The 8,530-nt window shown below is 44.5% G+C and overlaps 1 pseudogene; it reads left to right on the top strand.

The window, feature by feature from the left end:
- Window positions 1-2,312: 2,312 nt before the first annotated feature.
- On the top strand, window positions 2,313-3,375 carry LOC149862943 (uncharacterized; annotated as a pseudogene).
- The last annotated feature ends 5,155 nt before the right edge of the window (window positions 3,376-8,530 follow it).

The following is an 8,530-nucleotide window of genomic DNA, read 5'->3' as shown; positions in this document are numbered from 1 at the left end:
AGAAGAGGAATACAGAATATATCTGTGGAAACATTTTCACCTAGCTCTGCATGTAACTTTTCTGCCACGTGTTTTCAGAGGCAACAATCAACTAGAGAACTATTGTAAATCTAACATGTATCCCTGTTCAGAATTTCTTTGATCACTAACCATCTTCTCTGAATGCTTCCAATAAGCATTGCTTCCACAGTTGAAATAGGTATGTGTATGAAGCAAAGACAATAATATGAGAAGAAAATGGAATACAGTATCAATTTGGAAAACCATAACAATATCAATGTGCATGAATAAAGCATTCCCCTGAAGTAATTTAACAATAATCTGTCAACTTGGTTCTTCACTGGTACAGATGTCCAGCTGGCAAACGTCCCCTTGTCCATGTACTATACTCCCACCTCTGAGTTTGCTGACAGTAGACACTGTAGTAGCAGAAGCCTGAAATGCCTCCACATTTTAGGCATATCTTCACCCTCTGGGGAAGGCTAAGTAGATCTCATAACTAGACCTAGTCTGAATTTTTCCAAGAATTTATTTAATTGGAAAATGTCAGTTTGCTTGATAGTGATTGAAACAAAACAAAATTTAAAAAATCCACAAGCAGGTAAATCCACAAGCAGGTAACCTTGGTATTGCCTGACCTCTTTTCCTAAGATGGTATCACCTAACCTAAATAAAATAATAACACCTTTATTAGTGAATGAATAGGTGGGGCACCACTCAAGTTCACTCTTCTCTCTTAAGGCTGCAGTGACGGTCTCTAAAAAAAGGCTGCTGCGTCGATTCTTCTCATCAAAAATGTCCCTCAGTAGTGTAGATCTAATAGGTAATAGCTATATCACACAATCCATTGGTTATTAACTATGGGACTATGGTCTTTAGCTACTGAATACACACTCAGCATACTAGAACGGTGATTTTATACCTTGCCACTGTGATGCATTACTCAGAGGCTCTGAGCAAGCTGCTTGGGTTGCTAACTTGGGTAGGTCTACAACTACAATTAGGGTACATAGAATCATAGAATCAATAAGTCAGAAGGGACCTAGACAGATCTTCTAGTCTGACCCCCTGCCATGGGCAGGAAGGAGCACTGGGGGAGGGGGGGTTATAAGACCTCAGCCAGGTGCCTATCCAGTCTTGAAGATTTCCAGGGAAGGTGAGAGCACCACCTCTAAAGGAAGCCTATTCCAGGCTCTGGCCACCCTTACAGTGAAGTAGTTCTTCCTAATAGCTAACCTAAACCTATCCTCCCTCAGCTTGTGGCCATTGTTCCTAGTGACTCCAAGGGGGGCCCTGGTGAACAGACTTTCCCCAAGTCCCTGCTGGTGGCCCCTGATAAGGTTGTAGGCACCACAAGATACCCCCTCAGTCTCCTCTTGTGAGACTGAAGAGATTCAGGTCCCTCAGCCTCTCCTCATAGGGCTGGCCACGGAGGCCCTCAATCATATGAATGGCCCTCTATACATCTAATAGTAGACATCCTTGAGCAGATCTAAGGTACTCCTTATAACAAGGGAGCCAGGATCAGGGAGAAGAGGAGGGCTCCAGGCACACATGTGTCCCGCACGCACATGTGCCCCCTTACCTGACCCGAAGTGGAGGTGAACATAGAAGCAGTGGAACCAGCAGTGGGGGCAGTAGCAGCTGAACTCCCTAAGGAAGGTAATTGGGGCAGAGGGACCAATGCAGCTGAGCCGGATCCGGAGGGGAAGCCCCCCAAATCCCTCTTAACTGAGCTGGTAGGGAGCCACGCAGAACGTGCAAACAGGGGGAGGGCTAGAGGGTACTGTCCCCCCAAGTCAGGGAGCACCCCTGGGGTTAACCCTCAGGAAGCAGGCTCAGAAGGCACTGGATCCCCCCAGCGGGGGAGTGTAGGGGGCAGGACCGCCGGCAGGCACTTCCGGGAAGACCAGAGCGCGTGATTGGCTGTTAGGGCAGTGGCAGGAATTTTAAAGCCACGGTTTGACATAGCTCCTGGCACTTGGGAGTCAGGAGCAGGAAGAAGAGGAGGGATCCAGGCACACGTGTGTCCCACACGCACATGTGCCCCCTTATCTGACCCAAATCGGAGGTGAATGTAGCAGCAGCTGAACCCCCTAAGGTAAGTAGGCAGAGGGACCGGACACAGCTGAGCTGTATCTGAAGGGAAAGCCCCCTGGATCTCTCTTAACTGATCCAGGAAGGAGCCGTGCAAACAGGATTTTGAGTCAGCGTTCGTGCCTGTGGGTGAGCAGGAAGGGCCAGGAGGGAGACTCCTGCTAGTGAGGGGTGAAGGCACTGCATTAATCCAGAAACAAGCAGCCACTCCTATGATGGTGTTGACACGGAGTGCTGCCAGGGCCCCTGCCTGGCGGGGCGCAGCCTTCCTGGAGCTTGTCTGAGGCCTCCACCCAGACAGAGCCAATGGAGGGGCTGGCGTTCCCCCACCCCTGGCCTGTGGGAGTTGCCCAGCAAGGCCTGGGGGGGGCAGGGATTGGGCACCCCCATACCTGTCCTGTGGACGCCCGCCTTAGGGCCCTGGAGGCACAGGTGAGGGAGCTCCAGGAGGAGGTTAGCAGGCTGAGGGGAATCGGGGAGGCAGAGGAAGAAATTGACAGCTATTTCCTTCCCCTGCACGGTCACACACCCAAGGAAGAAGCACCCCGGGAGGTGCCCTCCACTGCAGAGTGGCAGATGGTCACCTCCAGAACCAGAGCTGCTCGTAACACAGCAGTACCAGTTCCTCCAGTCCAGCTGGAGAACAGGTACGAGGCCCTGGCAACTCTGGAGGAGAAGGAAGGAGAGGAGACAACTGGAGAGGAGGCAACTCCATGCTCTCCACGTTCCGAGCAGGCCGAAGGAGCTAAGCAGGCCAGGAGAAAAAAGCGGTGAGTGATCATCATAGGCGATTCCATCATGAGAGGTACAAAGGGCCCCATCTGTCTCCAGGACCCCTCGACTCGCGAGGTCTACTGCCTAACTGGAGCAAAGATTCAGGATGTGAAGGGGATGATCCAAGCTGTGATCCAGTCCACCGATTACTACCCCATGGTCCTAATCCATGTGGGTACTAATGATGTGGCCAGGAGAAGTCCTGATCGCCTGATGGTGGACTACCATGCTCTGGGGTGCGTGCTAAAGGAGATAGGCACACAGGTGGTTTTCTCTTCTATCCTACCAGTGAGCGGACATGGAAGATGGCATGAAACGCACATTGTGGAGACCAACTGGCGGCTTTGGGAATGATGTCTCGAGGCAGGCTTTGGCTTCTTTGACAATGACCGGCACATCACAACAAGAGACATGCTCGGATGGGATGGGCTCCACCTTTCCCCTAAAGGTAAGCATGTGTTTTCTTCTAGGTTGGTGGATCTCCTCCAGTGGGCTTTAAACTAGGCTCGTTGGGGGAAGGGGAAGATGAGGGTGGAGGAAGCATTGGACAGCCAAACCAAGCAACACCAAGTACAGCCCAGCCTAGGCCAATGAGTGGAGCCAATACATAGGTAAGCGACAGGGGCCAGGGTAATGCTGAAAGTAGGGGGCTAGTGCACACATCCACAGGAGGCCTCAAATGCCTCTATACAAATGTTCGTAGTATGGGAAAAAAACAAGAGGAACTTATCTTCCTGCTAGCTCACAGCAATGCAGACATAGTGGAGATCACTGAAACGTGGTGGGACCCAATGCATGATTGGGCAGTGAATATCAAGGGCTATAGGCTGTACAGGAGGGATAGGACAGGGAGGAAAGGTGGGGGCATGGTGTTCTACATTAAGGAGGAATACGCATCCTCATCAGGTAGCAAAGAATCAGAGGAGAGGCACTCTGAAGTGCTCTGGGTTAGAATACAAGGCAGTCACGGGGAAAGAGACTTAACAGTGGGGGTCTACTACAGACCACCCAACCAAGTGGAAGAGCTAGACCAGGAATTCTTAAGTCAGCTCACGGAGGTAGTTAGGTCAAAGGAGGTGGTCATCATGGGGGACCTGAACTTTCCTAGGCGAAACTTTAGATGCCTAGGTTTATTTGCTAATAAACTTAAGGGGCCGATGAGCTCTTAGGTGGTGGGAAGAGGAGGTGGGGATCGTGGATCACTCACCTGCTGCCTAAGTTACACTTTAGGTATCATTATTTCGAGGTAGATTGCTGTCCTCTGTCATCTCAGCCTGCTTTGTGCTCCTCCCCACTCCCCCCATGCACCCTTTCTGCCTGCCTTCTCCCTTGCAGGGAAATGAGCTAGCACTTCACCCTCACTCCTTTACTCCAACTGAGCAGCCAACTGGCCCCATTCCTGGGCTGTCTCAGCACTGAGCAAGCATAGCCCCTCTCCCTAGCCACACCTGCAGCTGTCAGCCATAGGCAGGCAGTGGGGGGATCAAGGTATCTGTGTGCTCAGCTGTGCTTGGTGGCCTCTGGTCATCCAGGGAGCCCTCAGGGCAAGCTGGAAGGTATGTAGGAGTACCCCCTGTCTTCAGGTCTCAGCCAGCACAGGCTGCCTGTGCCCCTCCTTCCAACAAGGGCGAATGGATATACTATTCACTACCAATCTAAACTAGGTTGCTTAGAAAAAAATGTGCAACTTAGATCAATTCCTTCCCTGTTTTTGTTTGTTTGTTTGTTTGTTTTGGAATATCTGTACGCGGCCTATATGTTTTGGATCTTGTCTCCAAGGAAAACTGCATGGGCTGGCTTGTTATGTTTCTTGCCAAGTGGCCCTGGAAGGTCAGGGTGCGTCTCACACAAATCAAACTCTGCGGAGTTCATTTTGTTCTAATGATGCCACTGGTATTAACCTTCACTATTAATCACATGAGTTGCTGTTCTCCAAGATCCCTATTATCTCTGACTACATCATTTGTGCTACATAAAACAAGATCTATTATTATTGTCCCTGTCTCATTCCATCTACGGCACAAGGCAGAAAGCATCAAAAAGCTAATCCATATAATGCCCACATAAAGCTTCCTCACTTTATGGATGGCCACATTTCAAAAAGCATGCATGTCTGTGGTTCTCACTCACATGTATATCCATGTGTTAGTTTCCCACTCATTCTGTAAACAGATTGCATACAATATTATTTCTCAACCCCTGGTAAAAAGCACCTTTTGATTTCTGGTCACCTCCATCTGCCTCTGTGTTACTCATTAATACTTTAACAACCAAAGGAGATGCCTCCCTTGCTTAGCTTTGTCTGTAACTCATTAATTCTGGTAAAAGACCTTTTTTATCACCCACTGAAAAAATCCTTTTCCCTCCATATTTTTACAGCAGTTATATGTTAGTCTTCCAGAGTGAATGGAAATGCAATTATTGATTTCTGTAAAAATTGCCCAACCATGTTCCATGAAGCAACAGAAAATATCTGAAATGGGGTTTTGATTTATTGTACTTCTGTGTAGAATTATTCTTCTACCAATATGAGTCTTATTTTTCGTATGCATATTGAATATATTGATTGATTCATTGCCCTCCAGAGAAACAATATGTTAGTTCTGGGGAGATAGAAGAGAAATCACAAAAAGAAGAAGACTACTTTATACAATTGATGTTCTCTTAATTACTGAACAATTATGAAACTGTTAAACAATATATACAACAACTGCTGAATGGAAGGGAGTAAAGCAATTTGGACTGCATAAGAGCCAGCCCTTTCCTGCAACAGGATGTCAAGCTTTGCAGTTGGCAAAAAGTCTGCTTATATGTTAACAGTCTGCTTATATGTCATACTCCTGCAAGAAACTGTGTGCCTCTTGCACTCATGCAGATCATGCAGAAAATTAAGTGCACTTTCAAAAAGCCATATATGGAAGGCACTGAAGTCATCGACAGTTTCTTGACTTGAGCAGGCATTGAATTAGGCTCAAAGATTGTCCATAGAAACAATTATACAGCTTCATTGTAGCTTATTTTACACGTTAGTCGATGTTAGTAGGGAGTAGAGTAAATTACGCATAATTTATGTGCAATATTCTGTCTACAATTTATGATGAATTTACAATAAGAATTCTGGAATTTTTTTCAAATGGTTTGAATGAGCTGTAAAAAAATGTACAGTGTAGATTAAATGTTTATATTCTGCCCAAGTACAGACAACTATTCTTATTTAGTACTTTATGCACAACATACTGCATGAACTGCCTCACTTAAAAGAGAACTTGGAGGAAATGAATGACAAAGGGTACATCTACCTGATGTTTGAAGTATCTCTTGATTAAACTCAATTAGAAATATATTTTTGGTAAAATTCACAAGTATATGAAATTAGCTGTGAGTAGAAAATCCCAGTTTCTCTGATCTCTGTTAATATAAAATGATTTTCTAGTCAGTTAAGTCTATTATAATTTATGTTGAGACATGAAGTGCCTCCTTAAAGACATCGGAAATAAAGCTTTTATTTTATGACAGTGAAGGTTAAATTGAAGCACTCTTTTCCCTATTTGACATTTACAAATAGCAGAAGTCACACAGCGATAAAATAATAATGAAATTATAAATAGGTTACTCTTCATTTAAATTGCAAAGATCTGCTTTTGTGCTTTTCTCAGAGCTCACATGTTAGTTTATAATAGCCTACTAGAAATGCCTCTTCACTGACAGCTAAAACTAAAAGTACACCATCCCACAAAAGTTTTACCCTTAGCAGCCTATTCAGTTTTAGTTTAGTAATATGAATAACTCCAGTTTTGTAGTATCTTCCATGCAGGGATCTCAAGGTGCTTTGCTAACATTAAATAACAGGAACCCGTTGGAATCCCTAAGAGCTGAAAGCACTTGGTCAAAGTTAGGAAGTCAATTGCAGAGTATGGAATAAACCATGAATATGGAATCAGGACTCGTAGTAGAGATGATATTTTTTATTAGACCAACAAGATTTTTGCAAAAAATTGTCTTTAATTGCAAGCTTTCAGGAACAAACATCCATCATCAAGTGTTGGAGAAAAGATTGTAAAAGTTCCCCTGTGTAGAAATGAAGGTTCATATTTCATAGGATTTAACACAGGAATCAATAGATGGAAAACTCTTCTGGGCTGTCAATTTCCTGTAGACCAATTCAGCTACAACTTGGATACCTGACACATGGAAGATATCGAATGTTAGCCAATTTTTAAAATAAAATCTTCATATTTTCACATGCAGGAAGCAACTGTGACCACCTGGAACCTGAGATCCTGCTCCTGCCTTTGTTTCAAGGTAATTTGCATCATCACAGCTCCTCATAGGAGGTGAGAGGCTCCATACCAGCTATAAACTGACTAAGGCACCAGTGACTGCTGACCTCTGTCAGTGGTGGGATTCCTGCTGGCAATCCAAATGATCAGTCATTTGTTTAGAAGCCCCCTTACAAAGAAGGAGGTAGCTTTTGTACCCCTGAGAATGGGGGTCATTTGCAGTTATAAGCAAGTCAATGAATTGTCATAGCACACCATCATTCCCTACTACAATTGCACAAAAGTGGCTAAATATTTTGGGGATCACGACAAGCTAGGTCGAAAGGATTTGTCCAATGAACATTTATTAGATCTATTAATGCCTTAGGTCAGTAGTTGGCAACCTTCTGGAGCGGTTAACTGTCATTTCCAACCCAGCCTCGACTGCTTCTGCTGCTTCCCCCTTTAGTGTTGCTTCTGCTTCTCTTCCACTGATCCCCCTTGCAGTACTGACCTGCCACAGCATTACCAGAGACATTCCAGATGTGTGGGCCAGATCAAATTGCTGGGCAAGCTGGATCTGATCTGTGGGCCATAGGTTTCTCCCCCCTGCCAATTTCTACACTCCAATACTTTAATTTAATATCAGAAATTTGCTGATAATCTATAAATTGCCATTTCTCCAAGCAAGATATACTTTCAAATATTTTTGAATACTGAATAGACTGAGTGGCAAAATTTAACCCTACCAAGAATGAAACCTGATATATTATTTCATGGACCTAGCATTTTTTTCTGGATGCTTGCCTAATGATTATATGGGTGACAGCACAAACTCCATTCTTTACTGGATATTGTACTTTCAGCTGTCCAGATGAATTTTTGCTGCCTTACTCAGCTGTGTACAAAAGCTTAATCAGTATCCTTTCATGGTAAATTTCACACTGGAGAGAACTGTAGGTCTTTTTTTGTACACCAGAAGGGCAACCATGCTGCTTCTGAATTATAAGCACAATATAAGCAAATCCACAATTCACAGCCACCTGGGCACAATTTTTTGATAAAATGTATCACAGTTATCACAAACGGCACTTCTTTTTAACATATCTGAAATAAAAGATATCATTTATCAGAAAAAAAAACATGTTACATATTTCAGGTTCATGAATTAAAGGTTAATCTTTAAAAAATTTAAAGAGGTCATGCCATATCAGTACTGCAAAAAGTACAATTAGCAACATTTAGTGCATTTCCTCCCCCTGAAGATGAGTTACCAAGATCCACTTTCTCTAAGATGGAGGTTGTTTGAAATGCAATAAGATAAATAAACATACTTTTAAGTAAATGCTTCCTTTCTGTCTAGCTGCAGAAGTAAGCACCTAAAAGGAGCCAGTTTTGTA

Source organism: Crocodylus siamensis, chromosome 6 (assembly GCF_052110815.1).
Source record: "Crocodylus siamensis isolate JL-2025a chromosome 6, ASM5211081v1, whole genome shotgun sequence".
Classification (NCBI taxonomy): Eukaryota; Metazoa; Chordata; order Crocodylia; family Crocodylidae; genus Crocodylus; species Crocodylus siamensis.
Note: the sequence above shows the minus strand (reverse complement) of the source record. Positions and strands in the feature narration are given on the sequence as shown.